Source organism: Branchiostoma floridae, chromosome 17 (assembly GCF_000003815.2).
Source record: "Branchiostoma floridae strain S238N-H82 chromosome 17, Bfl_VNyyK, whole genome shotgun sequence".
Classification (NCBI taxonomy): Eukaryota; Metazoa; Chordata; class Leptocardii; order Amphioxiformes; family Branchiostomatidae; genus Branchiostoma; species Branchiostoma floridae.
The window spans coordinates 3,685,257-3,709,358 of NC_049995.1; the positions used below are offsets into that span (position 1 = coordinate 3,685,257).

Consider the following 24,102-nt stretch of genomic DNA (forward strand, 5'->3'; position numbering starts at 1 on the left):
AGAAGTCAGGCATGCCATCTGGATGTGATAATAAACCATTAACATATGTCTAGTGTTGAAAAATTCATTTTTCTTATGAGCTTTGATCAAACGACATTGTACAAACACATCTCAAGCTACATATTTAACATAACTAAGAAACGAGAAGAAGCCGAACAAATGTATTAGAATAGTTTTAGAATTTATTTTTTAGATTAGTCTTAGAAACCATGTTTACTGCATTACTACCCTTTGTATCTACATGCCTGTACTTAGCCCGATAGGGCATGAATGTGCAATAAAGGCTATTACATTATTTCCTTCCATAGCAGTCGATATTCTCTATGCTTAGGAAGTGAAACGATGATTAACAAGCCCTGAGTCATGTTGAGTTCTCAGTAATTCCCACCATGTGGCCACAATACTTCCAGCCATCCTGTACCCTCAGGCCTGACTGATAAGGTAGATCTCTGATAAGTTCAGTTCAAATTCATGGCCATGGGCAACTGTAACACATGTGGGTTGCAGCCACAAATTGTATGCCAATGGCAAGAAAACTGGGACTACTGTAAATGCATTTAAGTTCGCGGGGATTTAATTTCGCGGTAGCGGAAAAAGGACTTTTCGCGGTGGATTTAATTTCGCGGTAACACCATAGACTGCAATCTAATACCATAATAGAAAAATGTTCGCGGTGGTTTTAAGTTCGCGGTGAAGTGGTCACTGCAAACATTTCTGCATTTACAGTATCTGGAGTCATAATAAACAAATTAGTAAGTCATAAAAGAGTAAAAAAAAGTTTTGAAAAAAAGAACAAATTTACCCGAAATTGCAATCTATGGAGACAGGAGAAACCAAAAAGTATTTTCGGGGTAGTGGAAGTACCATTAAATGGTTAGTCATGGTGGCTACATACATTATCTATATCATAAATTGCAAACATTCATTTTCTAAACAATCTTTTTGCAGTCAGCACTATTGAGCATGAAAAATGCTTTTCCGTACAATTTTTTTCAGATCCCATGTTTCATATTTTACTCTATCCCCACCCCCCAACTCCCAGTGCATTGATATCCCCCCCCCCCCTTTTCAAAACCATTTTTGGTCCATTCCCACAGGTTCTGCCACACATGTGAGGGACAGACAAAAGTGGAACTGGTGGTGACATCATCATGTCATCCCCACCCTTGTTTGTCATTAGTGACCTCAACTAACCTTCTACAAGCACACCACCACTGTAGCATAGGCTGTGTGGCCTGTAGCCAAGTTTTCAGTTTGTTTTGTCCCACTTAGTGTTATCTACAGTGATAGAGACAGAAAGAAATGCTTTTCCAAAGTATTATCACAGAAAAGTATAGTAACAGTAAGTTCACATGTCAATTGTCATGTACAGTATGTAGTTAACGAAGGCTACTAGCGTCACACCAATAAGTTTACATAGTTTTTCTAACTTGAAAGACAGTATGGTAAAGTCAGTGCTTTGTTACAATATATTATAAAATACGATTTATATGGATGGCAGATCCACCACACTAGACTATTACCCCTTCAGCCTAGCCATGAAGCCAAATGCGTTGCTACCAGAGTTACCTAGTTCAGGCCTAGTTTGGATAATCTCCAAGCAGATCTTGCTGTGGCAAATGGGAAGGAGTTTAGCCGGCAGAGGGGTTATTGGCCACAGCGAAGATCTGCTGCAGAACGCACCGGTCAAAGGCAATTATCAGGCAATTAAACTGCGTTAGGAAGAAGGTGCGAATTGCCCCGGGCGTGCGGGGCCAGGGATCCCGTCACGGGTCGGCTGTAAGAGTTCATTGTGTTTTCTGTGACATCTGGGGATTTCTTTGCTTCTTTGGTGTCAATAACGCGTCAATAACTTACTACGTACTGGAGGAAAACAACAGCAAAACGCGTCAGCACGATGCGACAGGACGCAAGTGCAGTGGGGAGGGGGGCGCTGACGTCGATTTCCCCCAACGTTTCATGAAGCCACGGCGCCCGTTTGTTTGCCTGAGAATGCACCGGACGCCGTTAGAAATAATTCACATCGGCTTTGCTGAAAATGCACGTGCTGATTATGTGGATACCTTTCCAAAATTTCAAGTTCTGTCTACGTTTTTACACGCCGATGTCTGTCCGTCAAATGTGACGAGCGTGGGTCTTTGAACCGAATCCAAGCGTATATGATCGGTAAAGATTTGAAGTTGCAGACATGAAAAAATGATACAGGAAGTGTTTAGCGCAGCTTTTATTGCAAAATATATACAAGGAACAACTAGATAATAACTTGTTATTTGTGTACAACTGATAATTTCATATGTCGATACGTTGTCTTGGTGCGCTGTGATGCAGTCTGCTCCAGCGGTTTCGGGGGGAAGCCCCCGCTGTGAACTGGCGCGGCTCGCCGCGTTTGTCCCAGATACTGGCTCGGAAGGGTTGTAAAACGATAATCCTGGCCAAATTTAGCCAATTTGCACGTTGGAGGTAAGTGGATACTAGGAGGAGCAGAAACACGTTTCTGAAAAGATTGCTCCTCCCGCTGCCTTTGACCGGTGCGTTTTGCAGCAGATCTTCGCTGTGGCCAATAACTCCTCTGCCGGCTAAACTCCTTCCCATTTGCCACAGCAAGATCTGCTTGGAGATTATAGTTTGGACACGTACATTTCTCCTGAACCACAAAAACTCAGTTCAACCTTACATTTGAGTACATGTAGTACATTTTCAACTAGACTAGTCTAAGACTAGAACGAATTGAATACTGACCTGTTAACATAATACAGCACTCAAACTTCCAGAGGAGACAGAACTCACGTTCCTACACTGCGACTGCAACTAACGTCATCTACTGCGCAGTTTGTCCCATACAAAGGAAATCTGATTGGAAACTAAATATTGGCTGTGCTGGCCCGGGTGACTGATCACGACAGTATGTTTGATCAAAGATGGGAGTGGCGGCGCAAAAAATCACACCACCTCTTTATGAGCAATCGTTAATTGACCCTCAAACCTTCAACAACAAAGACAAGACAGAGATAGAAAAGCAAAGGACAGCGAATCTACCATGCTAGTGATGCCACAAATATACCACACGTGGTGTCTTTGCTCTGCGTATTATCGAGCATTGTTGTTGGAATAAAAGAAGCATCACATTTGAAAACAAGACGAATCACAGGCAAACAACATAGAGCACTCACCCCGAGCAAAAGTCAAGTTCAACTGAAATACAATACAGCCGCATCTGGCTGACTCAATGTGGAACTTGGCAAACGTAGTAACGTTTTGTTTCTTCTTGGGGTGATATATGAGGGTATGTCATAACCTTAGCTGAACTGCATCAGCATTTGGGGCTGAGATTTCTTTACATGAAAAATCTACATGCATGGCATGTTCAACTAACATGGGAAAAATATAATAATTGAAAGATTAGCATATAATACGTTGTACATTCAATTACTGATTTCCTTGTGGTTTTGCATCTTTCTTACCACAATTACCTCTATAAAAGAGATCAGCAGTACTAAAAAGGATGACCCATATATATTTTGACCTCTTTGTGCTCTATGCATTCTAGCTGCCCTTACGGAACTACAGTTCATATTACTACACACATTACATATTGCCCTAAAATAATACAAATACAGACGGTTGTAAAATCAAACTCACCAAGAAAGAACCAATCCAAGTTTATACTCTGAGTCCTTCCTTCTCCAGATTACTCATATCTCTCTACTACATGTACCACACCAGGGATCGAAATACTTTTTTTTTGGTGCATGCAAAATTGCAAGTTGGCAAAAATTGTACATGCAATTTGAAAAGTTTACATGCAAAATACAAGTGGTATATGTTCTAGCCAGCATCCATCATCCTGTCCTTTGGCAGAATTTTGCTGCTCAGGACGGATAACAATTTTGGCTATTCTGTCCTTTTGAAAAATTTGACGGACAGAAATCGGCACATGAAAATATAGACAGAACTTGAAATTTTGGAATGATATCCACATGTAATCAGCATGTAAGTTTGCAGCAAAGCCAATTTGATTATTTCTAACACCTACCGACGACTGGTGACAATCCTTGTCAAACAAAGGCACCGTGGCCTCAGTATTTCTACTATAGGCCAGGCATTTTCAACATGCAAGATTGCAAGTTCAGAATATTTTTACGTGCAAATCTCAAAAATTACATGCAAAGTTAAGTATGTGTATTTTGAACCCTGCACACTACCACTGTAGTACCAGCCCTGGGTCTATTGTTACATTGTACACTGTATAAACACCCTCCCCACTTACTCAGATAACAATAGACACACTATTGACTATCAGCATCCTTGATCAATAGTATTATTGACATGACCCACATCTTCAGCAGGTGTGCTGACACACCTGTCTGATTATGAAAACAATTTCGGATAAATGAATTGTTAATTCTACATTAAAATGTTTGTCTTATGTATTACAAGGCAACTAAATACTTTTAATAGATAATAAAAGACAAAATGGTTATATTACTTTACGTTACAAGGAAAGAAAACTCAATAATTTCAACATTTAGAAATTTGACAGTTTTCGACATTCAAAAACAGAAATTTCAGGAAACTGAAGAAGAAAATCGGACACCCCTCACCTTCATTTTGAAACATTTCACCTCAATCAAAGGAAGCCTCAAGCCTGCCAATGATTTACAAATCTATCAACTCATTCCCCACAGAATTAATTGTAATCCCAAATGACCTTCAGAATTTGATCTGTCCAAGGAGGTTCTATTCATTGTGGTCACTCCCCTTAGAGAGTAATCATCCGTTAATTAACTAGATACAACTTTATCTAGTTTCCATGGTTAGGCCAGCACAAAATGAAAGATGAGCTGTGGGTGAGAAATGAGTTTGAAATCTTCACTAGAATCAACCTCAAATTGTGAGGTCTCTGACTAGGACATACATGACTTTGCAGGTTTGGATTGAGTTTTTTAGTACACTGTTGTATTTTTTCTAGAGAGCTTACAATTGATTTCCATGGTACATAAGAGCCATGCCAAATGAAAGAGAAGCTCAATGGGTGAAAAAAGGGGTTTGAAAGCTTGACAATGCTCTGTCCAAATCAATCTGGGATTGTGGAGTATCAGGATAGGTCTTGAACTGGATTGACTGAGCTAACTTACTAGAAGTGTTTATAAGGTTGCCATGGTTATGTAGTTAAGACTGCACAAAATGAAAGAGAAGCTCAATGGATTTAAAAAAAAAGGTTTGAAAGCTTGACAACACTCTGTCCTAGTTAATCTGGAATTGCGGGGCATCTAGAATAAGTCTAGAGTTAGATTGACCTATTCAACTCGCAAGCGGGGAGTTGATGTGGTTACTATAGCAAAGAGGCCCAAAACGAAAGAGAAGCTCAATGGGTGAGAAACGGGTTTGAAAGCTTGAGAACGCTCTGTCCAAGTGTCTAGAATTGGATTGACCCTTGTTAGGTTACAAGAGAGGAGTTGATGTGGTTACTATTATAGCAAAGTGGCACAAAATGAAAGAGAAGCTCTTTGGATGAGAAAAGGGTTTGAAAGCTTGACAACGCTCCATCCAAGTCAATCTGGGATTGTGGAGTATCTAGATCCTAGAATACTAGCAGAGGGGAGTTTATATAGTTACTATGGGTTGGAAAGGAAAGGGTTTGAAAGGTTCATAATGCTCTGTCAAAAACAATCTGAGATTGTGTGGTATCTAGGATATGTCTAGATATAGTCAGCTTATGAGAGACTTGTTACCATAGCAAGGACTGCACAAAATGAAAGACAAGCTCTATGTATTTGAAACTATAACAATGCTTACCGGTAATCCAAATTCACCATGGTGAGCTTGAGGTATTTAGGATAGATCTAGACTTGGATTAATCATGGTCTCCTTTGGCTTGGCAGGATTGCCGTTGCCAGTCTCTCTAATGAGTGCAAGAGACGAGATACCTTTAATGCGGAAATGTTTGTGGTGGTTTTATGTTCACATTGTTTGCAGTGGCTGCTCCATGCAAACTCAAAACCACTGCGAAGTTTTTCCATTCCAGTATGTAACTACTACAGTATATGGCGATACAGCAAAATCAAAACCACAGCAAACACTCCATTTTCCAGCTACCACAAAATCAAATCCCCGCAAACTCAAATGCATTAACTGTATGCCATCAGAAAAAAAAATAATGGCAATGTAGCAGAGGCGATCTTTTTGGCCTAAACTGAGAGTGCACCCATTTTTGCCCAGAAAAAAAATTGAAGAAGCTAAAAAAGATTTGGTACGTTGTAGCTCAACACAAGAAATGGAACTAATAAGGCCTATACAACATATGTTTTGTGGTTGAGCCCATGTCCCAAGGCACCACATCTTTGTCAAGGTCAACAACCTGAGGTTCAAGGTCAACCAGTGCACAGCAGGCTGGACTGGAAGGCACTTAACCTTGAAAGTTTGTTCAATATGACAGGGCAGAGACAGCGTGCAGCTAAAAAAACTGCGATCTTTACACTAAATTACAGGTAGACTTTCACCAAGATTTATATTCCACCACACGCCGCGGGTGTCCTGCCAGATTTCTGGGCAGTGTGTAAAGAGGTCCCGAAAGTGGGAAATTTCACCGCTGGCACGAAAAGCATAATGTAAGGTGGGCCTTAGTCTAGTAACTGTACTACAGTGCATTGTTTTTAACCATGAAGTTGAAATACAGCAAAAAAGTCCTTTTCCCTCTTACCACAAAACTATGTACTGGTACAAGAAAGTCCCTCTGAAAGAAAACAATTATGCAAATCAAATCCAATATTTTTATGTAAAATGTTCATAAAGAACTAATATTTTTATCTGCAACCTCTCTCCTTTAGCATAGTCATCCCTGTCTGTTGTTAATTTCCTCTCTATCATGTGATAATACAGGGGGGATCTCCGGAAGTCTATAACACAGGAAATCTCTAACCAGGATCTAAAGCCTCAATGACTCATTCAGACCTCCATGTTTCTGGTTTATGTTAGAAACCATCATGGCTACTTAGCCTCTACCAGGCTCCACAGGTCGCTGGAACAATAGTAGAAATTGGCCAAATAAGACAGAAAACACGACACAGGAGTTGGATGGCCGGGGAGTGCGGTTTGCGGCCTAAGGTCTACAATTTTTCCAGCGACCTGTGGAGCCTGGTAGAGGCTAATGGTTACTGGCATTAGTTTAAATTTGCAACTGCAATAGCAAATGTGAAATCAAGATATTGCTTTGGATCACAGTATAAGTATAAGTATAAGTATAAGATTTTTGCTGTATTGTACCCATTGAATACCCCCATACAGAATTACAATGTGAATAAAATTTGGCATTTTAAACAGAGTATATGTCTGACTCTAACTTTATCAATATATCATGTAAATGACTGCTGTAAATTCCCTGCACCAATCAACTTCACTATAGTATAGCCAAGCAAACGCCTTTATAAAATCTGCATAAATTTTGGAACAGCTGAAGTCTTTCAGTCTACAGAGAAGGAAATGCCACTAAAATGAAAACTTTCTGCTGCAGGCAACTTCAAGTTCAAGACACCAAAGTGAAGTTTACACAGTTTTATATCACACATCCTGAGGTCGAATGTTAAGTCAATACAGATGCCTGTATATGCTATCCTGCTATAAACATGGGAACTTCCCCAAGACAAATAAAGATAGAAAGAAATTTAAACATGGTGGACTTAACTTTGTTTTATTTTAGATAAAACTTGTCTGGCAACCTTGGCCAGTAGTACTTTAGTCTAAGAAGGTCTCATAGGTCACGGAAACTGGAAAAACTTTTATCTACACCTTACAGGAATGATCCGAAGAAAAGAACGTCACTAGCCTGGATACCATACCCCAACCTCAAATATCTTTCGTGCTGCATGATAGATACTTGAGATTGGGCCGGGGTTTGGCAACCAGGCTAGAACGTCACAGATTACTGCAAAATATACTTGTTTTAGTTCTAGCCACTTCTAGGCAACTTGATTTTGAGTCAGGCTTTTATGATACATCTAGATACAAAAGATTAAGATATCAAAAACTCTTACTTCATAAGTAAAGAATAAAACAGAAAACTACAAAATAAAACCACGTTCATTTGTACTTACCACAAATTTCTCCTGTGATCTTGGTTCCAACTCTCTCCCCAGCTTGGTCTCATCAACTAAGAAAAAATAAACAGACACTTGTCTTAAAACAACTCCAACAGTGCTTCCATCTTGTTTATTTTGAAGCTAACATTACACAAATGTACTACAGAGGTATTATTTCAATACCCAAGTCAAGTAATTGATCACATTTTGAAAGAACACAATCTCACTTGTACCGGTAATTGCGAGGTACTTTTATATACTTTTAACTTTTCTTTCGCGGTTTGCAATGGAAGGGAAAACATTTTTTTTGCAGGGTTTGCAACAGTATTTGATGCAGTCTTAGTTAATTCTACAAGCAAGCAAAACAGTATAAACAGCAATAACATCTTACTTTAGTTATCATATGACAAAATGTGTTGATATAAGAAACATGAGACAAATAGTATAAGTTGCTATTACCAGAATGCCATAACATGTGATTGTTTTATCCTCCCCCAAATTGTTTGATTTTGGTACATTCCTGGACTCAGTCCCACAGTAGGACTTCCTGTTCACCTGTTTTCTATTTTCCCATGCTCCCATAAAGATTGGAAGGTACCATTATTTCAAAACAGGGGTCGATTAGAATGCTGGTTTATACTTGAACATTCATCAAGACTTTTGACACCAACTACACCTTCATAATCATGACTTCCAAATTGAGGTCTTCTTTTTTTAGATTTTAGAAGCCATTTTTCAGAAATTCGTATGAAAAAAATATATTTCTTTTTATCTGTCTCAAGATCCCACTAGAGCGGTCCTTCCAAAACCAATGATGGTTTGTCCCTAAAGCAGTCAGTGGTAGGAAAGTTCTAATTGACAGTGATGTCTATCAAGACAAATTACTACTGGTCAATTCACAACAGCTGTACAGTTCCCCTCAATCAATCCTATCCATCAGAGGCTGAGCCAAATGTCAGATTAAAAGACTGAGGATTCTAAAAAGGTTCGAAATTTCACAAGGATTAGGAAGCAGGCCCAATGCCATGAACCCCCCAGGTTGCTTGAACGTTGAAGCTTTGGTGCATGACACAGAGACTCGCTCACTCATTCAAACTGAGAAATAAAGATAGATCTAAGTTCTAACAGGTAATACAAGGTTACAGTTTAGTAATTAGTGTTAAGATTTTTGAGGTGAGAAACTATGCAGAAGCCCGATGAGAAGGGTTCTCTCTGTTTTTACTACATTTGTACTAATAGTGGGCTTGCGGACCTGATGTTTTAATCTCGGGAAACAGGGGCTGCACTATTCGCCTCTTGTGTTTGAAAACTATCAACGTTAAAACATTGCCAAGAGAGACTGCACCAGTGGCTAACCGTTAGTTAAACACCCTCCCTCTACAGTCTACACTGATATAATAAGATTCACCACCAGTATCTGAGGTTAGGGGTTAGTGTTGAGGTTACAGTGGTGAGAAGTTACATATGTGTACCACTTCCCTTCAGGAAGGCTCACAGACCCAACATTTGAACAATCGTCTGGCTTGAAATGAGAAAAAAGCCGCCGGCGACAAGATGTTGGATGCCCCAACTTCTACTAGTTCTACTTCTAGACTGGGCTTTAGTAAAGTTTTACTAGCCTGGTATCCAGCTGTATTATAGCTCCCGAGTCTATTCTGTCCTCTCTGCAAATACTATTTGGGGAGAGGACAAAAGAGACTCGGAGCTGGCCTGACTGACAAAAGACATTTGACTTATGAAGGTGGAATGAAAATAATATGAATAATTTCTAATAAATTTGAATCACAATGAATGATGAAAATAAATTCTGTATGCAATAGGTTGATAAAATCACGTTACTAAATGTTCCTTTTTATAATTGATACAAAAATTCATCAAAAATTTTCCCAATTTGTAGCTCCTCTTTATTCGGTGTCCACGCATGACACAAGCACGTGAAACACACGCCCCCCACCCACCCTTATCTCATGTCAGTGTGACCCTGAAAACCTTCTGTGTCACAAAATCCCTGCCCAACAAAATAATCCGTCACGACTGTGGGTTGCGATTGGATTTCATTGATATTCTAAACCGTGCCAAGTTGCATAGTAGTCCCTGAAGTGATTTTGGTGTTGAGTCCGCGGGAATAGAACCCGAGTCTTTGGGTTCCACACGACCAAAACCAAATGGCTGCATGCACTCTCGAACACCTTGGTATCGATTGCTGGTCTGGTGTTTTGGTTTCAAAATTATCCACCGTGTGAAAAAGAATACCCAGCGTTTTAGAGTCTCGCGAACAAGGGGAAGAGTCTGTATGTTTCTCATACGAAGATGTAGGCTTAGGAAAACGTGGAGATCGAACCAGCAACCTCTAGTTCACCTCAACACCTAAAACAAGACCTTGACTGCGGATGCTACACGTCCTTTTTTCCGACGTGGCCTAGTAGCTAACGTTAGTTACCAAGATATCGATTTCTTTACCGCTAAAAACCACTGCGCCTCTGCAACATTATGCATATTTTCATAACCCTATTTTCGGTCTAAAATCTAATATTTGAAAGATTATACTTACCGTGGCGTAGTAAGTGGACAGAAAGACCGGTGGTTTTATCCCTACTGAACACGCGAGGATTTGTGAGTGAAATCAACAGCCACATGCTAAATAAACCCCAGGGGAAAATCCCTGCATGGACCAATCACGTGCCGACCTGAGGAGGGCGCGCCAATATTTGGTATCGTCCAGAAGGGAAGAAAATCACTTCGACGCAAAATATTAACCTATAAAATTTAATATATACCACATTTCTGGGTATCAATGAAATAAATTAAAAACCAACATAATATATAATTATTATTAGTCTAGTCTAAGAGTTATTAGTTAAAAGACTAAATAAAGTTTTGAAGTATTCATTTCAAAGTATCAACCTTTTACTTTTCAGGGTAGTATCATCCTATGACGTTTTTTGGGGTGAGGCCAAAAATCGAGTTAACAACATCAAAACGTGAATAAAGAGTGTCGTTATGTAGCAAAGAGGTTTTGTGATTATTTAGAGGAATTATATTGGTGTAACTCATACTACATATTACAAAAAAATCTTTAATGTGATTAATTGTTGTTCATAAAGCGTTTGAAATAATATTTTTTTTCTTATAATTTCTTTGTGCTGCTGCAGTGGGGTCGCTGAGGTCAGAGATTGCAAGAGAGTACACGTCGAATGTCTACGCTTGGTGAATCTTCAAGAAACACGGAAAAGTAAGTCAAATATTGTACAACATACCTTTAGCACAACACTTGGTACCTTCTTCTTTAGGTCTGTGCCCTAAACGTTGCTTTTAAATCTGAAAAGAATAAGAGTTTGGCAAGTTTTTGTCGAAATTTCGGGTCCTCCCACCTTTCTTGTTTGTTTTGTGGATACGCTTTTGTAAATTGCGTAAGACGGTAGCAAAGGAACAACAGTGCCCCTTACCAAAACGGTTGTCTGTTCGCTTGTTTTTCATGTAGAAGTTGTCGTTGACAATAGAAAATTACCAGTTCGATATGTAGTGTCCTTCTGTCTTGAAATAGCAAAAGAATTTTGTTGTTTATACCTTGCCAACCCGGAACCAGGAACTTTGTGTAGTTCCATGCCATGTTTCTACAAGGAGGTTAAAAAGGATGGTTTCTAATAATTTGCGTAATCATCACGTAATCATAATTGTTGTGATAGAAACTCATACCTTCATACTCATAACGAACTTAAGACCTAAGTCAGCGAATTGAAAATTATCGTGTTTTTTCATGGCTTTGTCATTAGAATGAATTTTAATTCCTTTTATAGTTACTTTTATGTACAAATGCTGAATACTTTATGAGAACCAATTTGTGACCTATTGTTCACCAACTTGTCTCTTCTAAATTAAATGCATTTAGGCCAAGAATTAGATAGTTGTCTTCAGAACTGTTCAACATGTATACTGCTGTAGAAATTGTCTTATTTTGATTCTTAATCCTTTCTTGCCAATTTAGAAATGTTTCTGTGGTTTTCTTTTCTCCACCGCAAAACTCATGACACCCTGTAACGTTTAATGCATTTCCATGGTATTGCAACCAGGCATGATTTTTTGCTACCAGGAATACAAAACACAGCAAAAGAACATTTTCCCTTCTACCCCCAAAGTACATGACTAGACAGTGTAAGAAGAACACATTTTAGCTGAGTCACGGTGCTTGAAAAATAAGAATAAAGATAACTTATCAGCAAGTTTATCAGACTGAAAATGATCACTGAACTGTTTTAACTTGTTGATAGAGAACCTTGACTATAGAAAGAGTTTGCCTAAAGGCTATGAGCACACGAATAGAGGTCTCTGTAAACACTCATTCAAGCATGGCTCCTAAATAATTCTATTTACGTCATGACCCATAAGATGGAAACAATAGGTGTGGTACAACCACATAGTTTTCCATCTCATTTCCTAGATGGTAAACTTATGCTTACAGGGTGGTTGTGCGGTCATGTTTTTAGCTTTATCTTTACCTTATGGTTCCGTTGGACAGCAGTGTATTTTTGTAACTCAGGAAGAGGTGGGTGGATTGTTATGATATTTGTTACTGGGTACTTCGTAAGGTCAAGAAATTATAAGCTTTTTGTACCCCTGGCTGCTATCGTTGATATTACATTGTAACTTTTTCGAGTATCATTTTAGAATGTAAAGCTGTGTTTTTAGCTTTGTGGTTGGACAGCACTATGTTTTTGTAACTCATGAAGAGGTGGATAGATTGTTATGATATTTGTTATTCCTTATAAAGTCTTGATCTATCTAAGAAATTATCAGGTTTTTGTACCCCTAACTAGCAGCTATCCTTGATATTGTAATGGAACTGGATTTTAGCATTTAAAGGTCACTGTTTTTGTTCACTGAAGGCCAAATGAGTTTAGCATGTCCACATTTGGACATGAGGGTCACACAGTTCAAGGGAGACAAAAATAATTATAAATTGTTCTAGGAATATGGGTGTATGGTTCCGTGTATTGTTTCAGATATATTGTATAGTAAATAAGGTTGTATACTTTAGGTCATGAAAATTTTGGGGTGGTGTTAATTTCACATCTCCACCTCAAATTTATGACATCTTAAATATGTCTCTTGTATGACTCCTATCAATGATACTAAGAAAACCTTCAGTTCTTGTCCTAGAAGTGAAACCTCTGCATTATTACAGTTGTAATTTGGATGTAGTTATTCAATGGATACAATACTACATGATACAAAGCTTTATAGAATGACCTGTAAGACTATTAGGCTTATTGCCAAGATAAGTACAAACTGTAACTTGTACATGTGTTGTGAAATTTGACACTCTCTTGAGATCCCTTATAATTCCGTGGTGGTATTATGTTTTAGCCGTATAATAACACACTGAAGTGTGTTGATTGGTAAACATAACATTGATACAGCTGTGAGAACAGTTACATCATCTTACATGGCACTTAAAAATTTACAAACTATGGTAAATTCATTTAAGTTCCCAGGGATTTAATTTCGCGTTAGTTGAAAAGTGGAGTGTTCGTGGTGGTTTTAGGTTTGCGGTAGTGCCATACACTGTAGTCACATACTGTAATGGCAAAAAGTGTTTGCGGTAGGTAAGTTCTTTGTAACACTGCCTTGTAAAAACAGCGAACATAAAACCACTGCAAACATTTCTGCATTTACAGTATATACCTCTCAACTGTAGAGACAGGTAAAACACATGACAGACAGCTTATGTAGGAATGAAACAACACATCATGTTAAATCATTTAAAGACAATGTAGTCATTGCAAATACATGTATCACAGTCAGCTATGGTTAGTATAACGTATAGGGCAGCTAGATAATGTACAAGATTGCCATTACAAATATAAAACTATATATGACTGTCTACTGAATCATAAAATTTTTCTTTGCCGTCAGTCCAACAAATTCTTGGGTAAGCTAGTTTCTTTTGTCCTTTTTACAGCCACACTTCTAACTGTCAGTCTCTATGGACGAAGTCTGAATGCACCTGACGTATCTAAACACATCAACTGTTTCCTTCGTTTGTACAGTCTTAGTCCACTGCACATAGCAAATGTGCCTACTGTAAAATATTTGTAAACGTGTGACTTGACACGTAACCAGAATAAAAGGTACTTGGGTGGTATCTGAATGCTGGTAGCAAAGCATGGGCTTCTAAAGAGCCTTTGGAATTTGATATACATGTGCATTGAATTGCCAGTAATACTATATGCATATAGTATTACTGTCAATTCAATAACTTTTGAAGTGTTTTTTTTTTTGCAGTTGAAATGATTTTGTAGTATAGAAGTTGACAGTGCATTATAATTGTATAAATCCAATTTATTTCAGTATCGTAAATAATTGGTGGAAATGTCAGTAAAATTGCAACAATAAAACCACTGCAAAATTTTAAAGATTTACAGTATGAAGACAGAATTAAACATTTACCACAACGACCAAAAAATGTTTTTCATTAATATTAATGAAATTGCATTCTATAACACTTACAGCTTAAAATATAGTATATATGTTTAATAGGGCTTTAATATACAAATTGAAAATGTAGCGATTAAAGGAAATATATGTTTTTACTACTTCTACTTTTAGATTTAGAGAAATGTTTGTTCAAACTAAAAGGGACTTTGCCCTTCCCTACCCCGTCATGTGAGAGTGATTCTAAGCGTTGTATTTGACATAACAGCGTTTCCTTATCGTGGGTCCGGTTGAAGTGGACAATGTTTTGCTGCGTCTGCAACGGGTAGCCAATAGGAAAGCAGCTTGCTTGGCTACCTACGCACGTTGTTAATGAATAATTTTGAAGTATTAGGTCATGACAAAAATTTGTGCTTTGTTGCATTCATACTAGTGGTATTTTATTACCTTTTATGAAATACGGGCAACTTGGTACTGTCGTTGGAGTTTCGGAAGTTGAAGGTATGCTTATGAAGATTTTCAGAGAGAGGATATACCCCTATACCTTCCTATTATACTCATGCCTGTGCTGCTTGCCATTCATGCATGCTAGTAAGAGGGTCTGCATGCTCTTTTCCGTAAGGCGTAGGCAGGCCTTTTTAATTTCCCGTAATTCGTAGGGAAGCTATTTGATTTTACGTAATTCGTAGTGGGATGAAGCGTAAAGCATTGGTAGCCTTCGTGAATTGAACGTAAATAAACTAAAGGGTAGTCAGCCATCCCGTATTTAGCAGAACTTGTTGTCAGGACCCCCCATGCAGACCCTCTAGTAAGGTTTTTCCTAAACTGTGAAGAAATCCTGTTGAGAACCTGGCAGTGTTTCAGCAAGGAGGTTAAAAAAATTTAACTTCCTTGGTTTCAGAAACTTGGAGACAAAGTTTCCTTTTGTCATGATTTCCTCCATTTTATAATCAAATTTGCATATGAAGAATTATCCAATCAGGTCCATTTCTAAATTGACCAGTCTTATATACAGGGACCTTTGTTTTGTAACAAGATGCAATTAGCACCAATTTAAAACCTGTTGAACAAGGTAAATGGCTTAACAAGGAATCATGATTTTTGCTGAAGTAGAATGCATTGCCTCTGTCATTAAAATTTGTACTTTTGTTATACAGTGTATTTAGAATGAGGGAACTATTTGCTGTTTCAACTTCATTTTTTTTTACCCCCATGAAAATGGAGGTAATGTTTGTTCACCTTGGTAGATATATTATACAGGTCTTTCAAGTCAGGGTACAATGAATAATTTTGGCAGGATGTTAAGATGGAAAAAATGGTTTAACTTAATGAGACATGCAGCATTGAAAGCTTCAAGGCTTTAAGTTAATGGCCCAGTTTAAAAGTTGTTTCACCTGGGTCCAAAGTTCCATAGGATGAATGAAGAAAATACATGCATGTACATGCATTGAGAATTAGCAAGAAAGTCACATCAACTCTGAATTTTTTTCACAGGAATGAAATCTTCAGTTCTTGTTCATATTTATGCTCACATGTCCTATTCAAGTCAGTGCATCGTGCATGACAGCTTTTGAAGATAGACAAGTAATACAATGTTTTAGATAGTAACTAAGAAAGTAAGATCAAAGCTATGATTATAGTAATGAACTTTGAAACATGAAACTTTAAGGCTGCAAAACCACAAACATATGACAGGGGGCAATGCTACCAGATGTTAGTATAATTTCACCATGATGCCTTCGTGCACACCTGTAGAGTACTCACCTGTGCACACACCAAACCCTTAGGGCATCCATTCTTGATAATTGTCGTACCTTGCACAGACGGTACCATCTTTGCTTACTGTAAACAACACTATTTATCATGTGGAAAAACACCTGTTTGATTTCTTTGCAACCGTTACGTAAAAAAAGCTGGAATGTGTTGAATACTAAAATAGGTTTATCTCCCAGGAAGAAGAAAGGTACTACTGATCTTCAACTCAAAATTTGAATTATCAAATGTATCATACAGCAGAAATGTTTTGAATTTGAGGAATTTAACAGTTCTCATAAAAAAGAAAAGTGCTTGAGTGACCTGCATATTCAGGTGTAATGTAATATCTTCATGCTGGTATCTATTCTAGCTTTCTGTCCAGTATTTTGTATGCAAAAGTGGTCCAAAGAGAAGTATGCATGGCTTGTACATTAATGACTTTGTTGTCAGTTACTGCTGAATACAATTTACAGTAGAAAAGATAACTAAACAGTAACAACTTCAATTAGGGGCTTTTCAGCAAGTCAGAGGTCAAAAAACAGATTGATTGGCTGGCAGACAAGTAGAGTGAACTTTTTTGAGTGGTTTTATCGCCAAACAACAAAAACCTTTGGGCCAGTCAGTCACTGCAGCAACCATGTATTACACAACTGAAGAACATTTGCAAATCCCACTTCTTCAAGGTTGGTAGAATGTTTTGTTGGTAACCATTTATAGAAAGAAGATATACAACCAGTGTTCTCACTTATTTTTCTTTGCTCGGCCGCTGTGTATAAATATGCTTTTTCTGCATACCTGCACTGGTGCAGGTAACATTGAAAATTACCTGCACCAGACAAATTTTACCTGCACCACTCTGAATTTAGGAAGTATAGATCATACTAGAATTGTTCAGAAACCATTGCTATTTTTTTTCTTTTATACTTCATAGGTGGTAACAGTCAATGCAGCTGTCTGATAATAATCCATATACACCTACATGTACATCATAGGACATTTATGTTTAAAACCCAGTACATGGACCAGTGCAGGTTAGGTGCAGGTAGACATCAGAAATACTTGCACAGCTCCAATTTTACCTGCACTAACCTGCTTATGGTGGTATTTCGAGCCCTGGACTTGTTAGGTTGCAAGACCACCTCCTGACAGTGTTTGTTGTGGTATTTTTGTTTGCTCTGCTGTGCAAAATGGGCTTTTCTGGTTGCAATAGAAAGTCTAGTGGCTGCCAAGGGGCTTGTTGAAAAGTTCTTAAGCACTTTCTTGACTTATTTTGACAACTTGTTGTGACAAGGCCTAATGCATTTGCCATACCAATGGATGTAAAGGTCTTTGATCCAATTTGGAGAGGCTTTTCAAGCTTGAACTGTTACAGTCAATGAAAATTTAAATGCCAGGGACAAATTTTGAGAAGGGAGCATTTAAATCTTTATGTTGTTATAGCTCTGAAATCTAAAAGCAGGGTTCTAGCCAGCATGTGTCCTTCTGTCCTTTGACGAAATTTTTAAACGCTGGGGACAGACAAAGATTTTGCCCATTCCGTCCTCTGTGACGGACAAAAATCGCCATGTAAAGATATTGATTGAACTAAGTTGAATCTACTAGCAAAATTTGCCCCACAACATAATGGAAATAGCATTTCAGACTCAGAGGGTCTAGATTTCAAAATTTTCATTGGGGGAGCAATCGGAGCATGCCCCTAGACCCCTTTGAACCACCGTGCCTTCCTTTAATTTCAAAATCTAGGGGATGGAAAAATTGAGCCTGGCTAGAACGAAAAAAGTGCTCATATTTACAATAACAGCTAATATCCAATCTAAGCTCTGATTGGCTGCTGACAAAAGAAGAGAAAGAAAAAAAAGAACATGGCAGCAAAAACATTATGTTTATCCCTCACCAGGGAAAACATAATTTACTACTGTATATATACACGTCAGGTATATTTGCAAGCAGCCTGGAAACATATAAGGCCATTTTTTATCATTAACCTTTCATAAGCTTTGTTAAGTTCAAAAGTGATGAAGATTGAAGATATCAAATAATGCTATTGTATTTGTCTGCCAAGGTCGAAGTAATTTTCCTCACCCCTGGGACTAGTGGCACGCACCACCTGGCATTTAATGCAATGCTTAGGACCGTTCCACTTTTCCAAACTGGGGAAGTTAGAAAGGAATTTTTTCCTGAAAGAAGAAATGGGTGATCAAGGATATATGGTGTCTGTATCTTTATCTGTATCTACTAGTATATAGCTATAGCCGGTGTAACCGCCGTTCGGCGTAACACACCAGCTAAATCAATATTATCCATCCATTTCACTTCATTGTTTCAGGGTGTATGTAGTTAAGGCTTATGGTTACTTTATAAATCTCGATGTTGATAATTATTTGTTTTTCTATCCTTCGTCTTGGTTATTGACTCTGAGGTGAGGTGAGGTACTTATATACTAGTAGGACTGTCTTTGGTATGTCTGTATGTTTGTGTTCCTGTGTGTTTAGAATTATTTGTATCACAGTGGAGTGGCAGGAATTGAGAGGTCAGAGGTCAGACTTGCTGGAGTGACAGGAAGTGGAGTTCAGAGGTGATACAAGTAGTTGCTAATCAGACATAACTGTTTTTCTGTGGTCGAAGGAAATTTACATGGTCGTATTGTATTTTATGTATGTCTTTTGTATTAATGCAGCCACATGTTTATATTTTCCCTGTGCTTGCAATCACCATAGAGTTTAATGGACACCTATTTGTATTATGTCAATCAAAACCTTATTCGCATAATTAATAACTATAATAAAATGAGAAATACAGGGAATTCTGAATATCCTATATGGAGGTGTTGAGTTTCGAACTCTAATGTCCTCATTTGACCCTTACCTTTCTCATGTAACGTATCATCTAATATTTAGTATCCGGAAAGAATCCACAATTTTTGAAAGACATATAAAAGTAATAAACTATGTGTAAGGTGTTACAATATTTATAAACTAAAACTTGCAATAGATTCAGTACCTAATTGTTAAGCCATTGCACACTCAAATTTGCCTTGACTTCTTGGAATCCGTTGATGATAATTGTAACGGTTATAATTCTTGCTAGATTATTTTCACCATTCTGTGATATAAAACCCTAATGTGAACTTTGGCAAAAAAGACAATGTTGCTATGCCGACAACTTCGCCCCCCCATGGGGGTCTCAAGGTATAGGTTAGCTTTGACGTAGAGGCATCGTCGTTACCATGGCAACGTAATGAGTTGATCCATGTTTTGCGGAAACGTTTTGTCCGACACAGTTCAGGGCCTTGTTAATATTTCATCACATGTCAACCTGCACTACAGGTCATCGTAGATAGATGGGATGAAACCACTTACTGCACAGGGGTGTTTTGCATCAATTTCACCATTCCCTGGGATAGAAAAATCATCAATGTGTATATATTGTCATCAAATGCTTTTTAAAAATCATGTATAACATTATCAAGGTTAAATGTTATTGTGTATGCATTGTTAGAGTTTTTAGAATTGATGCAAGGTATCCCCCAGTTTCGAAAGGTATCATCCAGGTTAAAAAACACAAGGACATTGCTTCATACTTAAACTGTCAATGAATGCCAGTTACCGGTACCAACAATGTATCGATGTTAGAGGACTATTGTAAAGGTAGGCACAAATTCTTGTTAGATTTTTATAGCAGCTATTAGGTTCATGTTGCTGGCAAGGAATTTGTTGCACATTTTTTTTGTTTTTCCAAAACATGGTAGCTAAGGTGTGGTAATAATGGTGGTATTAAGCTTCAGGGTCACTGAAGAAATACATGCACGTACGTTTCTTAGTAACCTTAACGCTTGTAGTGTGTATTCAGAGGATTAAGGTTCATTGTTGGCAGCTTGGCAAATTGTAGCTTGTCTTCACTTTCTTTCAGTAAATTCTAGATTGTACTTGTAGGTGGATGGCCAAGTCCTGATAATGATATTCCATTTATTACTTTGCCATTATTTATTCCAAAATTGTATTATAATATCTATACTACCCAGCTGAGTGTAACAGTATATTGACCAATCTTGTATCCTTGGATACATACACTATACTAGTACGTAGTCTCTACCAGACTCCGGATCGCTGGAAAATCGTAGAAATGGAACAAATAGAGAGGAATATAACCGGCCAGGGAACAGCTCGCGATCCGTGGATCGCGTGCTGTTCCCTGGCCGGGTATATTCCTCTGGCCGGCTTACTCCTCTATTTGTTCCATTTCTACCCATTTTTCACACCCGATCCCGAGTTCTGCTAGAGACTACACTATACTATTTTGTTCCAGAACATTGTAATTATTAAATGGTAACATGAGCCTTCTAGTTCTACAGACCTAGTCCGACCAGTCTTAAGATAACCCTCCTTATCATTGTTAACTACAGTTTTACTTGTGGTAGAGCACATAAGCTGCTTACACAACTGGAGCATATTCAAATGTGATGAGTAATCACTTGAAAATCGTAACTAAGACTAGTAGTATAAGAGACATTTTTTTCTGATAGAAAGTACGACCAATTCTTAAAAAAGAGAGTCTGAGTTTTAGACAGAATTTCACTGGCCAAGCAGGGTAAAAGAAAACCTTTTAATTTAGATAACGTGCACATTGCATAAGATATCATATCATACTTTTTGTTGAATCCTTCAACTTGTCTCCCATATTGACTCCCATGTAGCTTCAACTTGTGTGTCCTTTGCTTTTTTGCTTAGCCTGGTATCCAGCGGTATTATACATTCGTATTTGCGAAGAGGACAGACTCGGGAGCTGTAACACGGCTGGATACCAGGCTATTTTTGTTTGCAGTATATTGCAATGACTTATAATAAGATCTATCACAAACGTACAGTTCATATAAGGCCACCTCGAATTTGCCACTTTCACCTCACCACAAAATTAAATCACCATAAACTGAAACTAACTTAAAGGCATTCGCAATTTGTATTTTCCCCTATTGACCTAAGCATTAGAATGACTGTCTAAATATTATAAGTGACATGTCTACTGTGATCATTTTCTTCAACTTGTTCAAGTCCCTTGCAAATGAATGGTCAGTTATATGTTTGACGGTGTATACACAGGTGCACCCAACATTGGAGCTGTGCACCCAATTATTTTCTGTGGGTGCACAGGGTGCACCCAAATATTTTCTTGGGTTTATGTAGGTAAAGATATCAAAGTATACTAGCATACATCATATTCTTGACATCTAAGTGTTAGAAAGATAATAAAAATGTCTGTCATGGTACTTGTTTAAGAATTTGATAGCATGAAACTAAGTTTTTTTTATTAGGTTTTCTGACATTCTAAATAAATTCAAGTCCAAGTGGTGCACCCAAATTTTTTTTGGTGCACCCATTTTTTAAGCTGGGTGCACCAGTGCACCTAATCCCAAAAATGAATTTCGAGCCCTGATCCATGTAGCATTCTTTTACAGGAATATCCAAAATACAACAACATTTGCATAATATTTACTAGTAGATATACAAAAATTGATACACGACTTCTTTGCTAAAGTGTAGCCTTTGATGTCGTGCTATATTATGTGCATTGTCAGTATGTTGAAGGGTAACATATGTTACATATTGATTTTGTCCATTGTAATTTTCAATGCTGACATGTTTAATATGAAGCTGATAGTTACAAGTAAATATTCTAAAGGTTGAACAGTCATCCTCAACTAAGGTGAAACATGATACATTTTTCATTTAGCAAGTGAAAGTGCAATTTGGCTTGCGTTTTCAATTAAGCACACTCAGGTCACAATATTCTTGTGGATAACGAAGTGTATTGGGTTCTTACATACAAAAATTTAACACCTAGTATAATTTCTGAAGTTCTCAAATAGATCATTTATGTTTTACATTGATATACATGTACTACATTTGTAGTATGTAGCATGTAAGCTCATACTAGAAAGGCAGCATTTTTGCAGAAATACAGAATTTTTTTCCCCGTAACCTTTTGTCAAGCTACTCACACACAATGCTACACCATTAGGCATGCCCTATAGAATTGTTTGTGAGTAAAAAACAAAAACTATATCTTGGATTTTTTACCAGTTCTTGGTTATATGATCTGTGATATCTGTGATATGTTTTCCAAATGTTGGAACATAACTATGTATCATGCTATACCATTACCATTATAGTCTCGGCTTACAATATTGTATGCGAGTAAAAAAATTGCTCGTATTTTCAATATACAGCTAATATCCTAACACAGTTCTCTAATTGACTCCCGGAAAAAGAAGAAATTAAAAGAACACACCAGCAGAAACAATAAGTAATTAAGATAATATTACATGACTAGGTGGTTAGCCTTCATCCTTTGTTAAGATTTATTTGTCTTTGTAGACAGTTGGAAGTTACTGGCTTTATTCAATGAATAATTAATTTTTGATTTAAAGCTTTTATTTGCCAAGGCAAATTTAAGCCCAAAGGCCACTGACCTCAAATGACTATATATAGTGTACATCGATAACTGTCCTATCTAAGAGTAATATTTTATGACTTGACAAGTATGTTTTGTCATTTTTTAATTTCTATAACAGGAGTTCCAAGATTTCATAAGATTTTGACATTTCGTAAAATATTTTTTCTTGCATGCCTTGTTTAATTCTAAATTTAGTTCATTAGATATGTAATTCAGGTTTTATTCATATTACATGTTATGTGAATGAATAGCATATTGAAAATATATATTGAACTCTATTTCCTACATCTGACTTTTGCCATCTTGTGCCGTCATCAATATATTGGACTTTTGTAATAACTGTTATGTAATTTGTCTTATGCCACAAGTGCTTTGTAAATTTGCCCAGTGCAAGCAGCATTTTCTGATTTCCGCTAAGGTCAGGTATTGGAACTATTTTAAGCCTTCTTTGTGTGTAGATTTAGGGCTGTGCCCAAGACGGAAATTTCCTTGTTGGGAAGGATAGAATATTTAAATCTTGACGTGTCAGTATGAAAAAAAATTGAACTTCCTAAAATGAAATTGATATAAATGTAATCTTATAAGCTTGGAATGACAGATCTAACAATGAAAATTAACAATATACTGTACCAGTAAATGCATTTAAGTTCGCGGGGATTTAATTTCATGGTAGCAGGAAAAAGGACTTTTCGTGGTGGTTTTAATTTCGCGGTAGCACCATGCACTGTAATATCTTAATGTCCTAGAAAAATGTTCGCGGTGGTTTTAAATTCGCGGTGAAATGGCCAACGCGAAAACCGCGAACATTAATCCACCGCGAACATTTCTGCATTTACAGTATTATGCTACCCAACAACTTTTTTTCAATTTCAAAGCTGGAGACAGACCAGGCATACCTACTACTGAAATCTTTGCCACACCCTACTTAAGTCAACAATTACTCCATAAATAGTAGAGTTGGGCAACACCTGCATAGTGAGTATTCTAAGAAAATGGTGGTGGGAAATCCCTTGGATCAATCCCAGAAGGTTTGTTTAATGTGTTTGATCTCTGGTGGCTCTTTGTTTGATTTCCTTAGAAACTGGTGGTTTGCAGTGCATAGGCCTTACCAATTAGACTTGTTGGTTCACAGTAAGATTTTTGAAAGATGGATATGAACTGGAAGAAAATTGCATGAAAACTGAGTCTGAGACTCTGAGAGGGATTTCTTGTCCATAGGAACTCAAATTAGTTTCAGAGAGTTGACATACAGTGAAATGTAGTAGATCCAAGTAACCAATGGGCCATTGTGGCCACTATTTGATGGTCCCTTTGATTGTTTTTCTATTGACACAAGCAAATATTTAAGCATGCTGTCTATAGTGACCACCTGTCCACATAGACAAGATTT

The 24,102-nt window shown here is 37.6% G+C and overlaps 2 protein-coding genes across 6 annotated transcripts in view; one reads left to right on the forward strand and one right to left on the reverse strand.

Moving 5' to 3' along the window:
- Nucleotides 1–10,761, reverse strand: part of LOC118404716 (solute carrier organic anion transporter family member 4A1-like) — a 32,326-nt gene extending 21,565 nt beyond the window's left edge. The window contains exons 1-2 of the mRNA XM_035803983.1: nt 10,627–10,761; nt 8,091–8,146 (exon numbers count right to left, since the gene is read on the reverse strand). The gene's annotated coding sequence lies outside the window, so the exon portion shown is untranslated. The remainder of the gene's footprint in view (nt 1–8,090; nt 8,147–10,626) is intronic.
- Nucleotides 10,762–11,183: 422 nt separating this feature from the next.
- Nucleotides 11,184–24,102, forward strand: part of LOC118404271 (solute carrier organic anion transporter family member 5A1-like) — a 29,357-nt gene continuing 16,438 nt past the window's right edge. Inside the window, exon 1 of one of the 5 annotated variants that reach the window (XM_035803331.1) lies at nt 11,184–11,307. The gene's annotated coding sequence lies outside the window, so the exon portion shown is untranslated. Of the gene's footprint in view, nt 11,308–12,600; nt 12,619–14,895; nt 15,009–16,826; nt 16,946–19,891; nt 19,910–24,102 lie in introns of those variants that run through there. The other 4 variants (XM_035803336.1, XM_035803332.1, XM_035803333.1 and 1 more) reach the window with 4 other exon arrangements.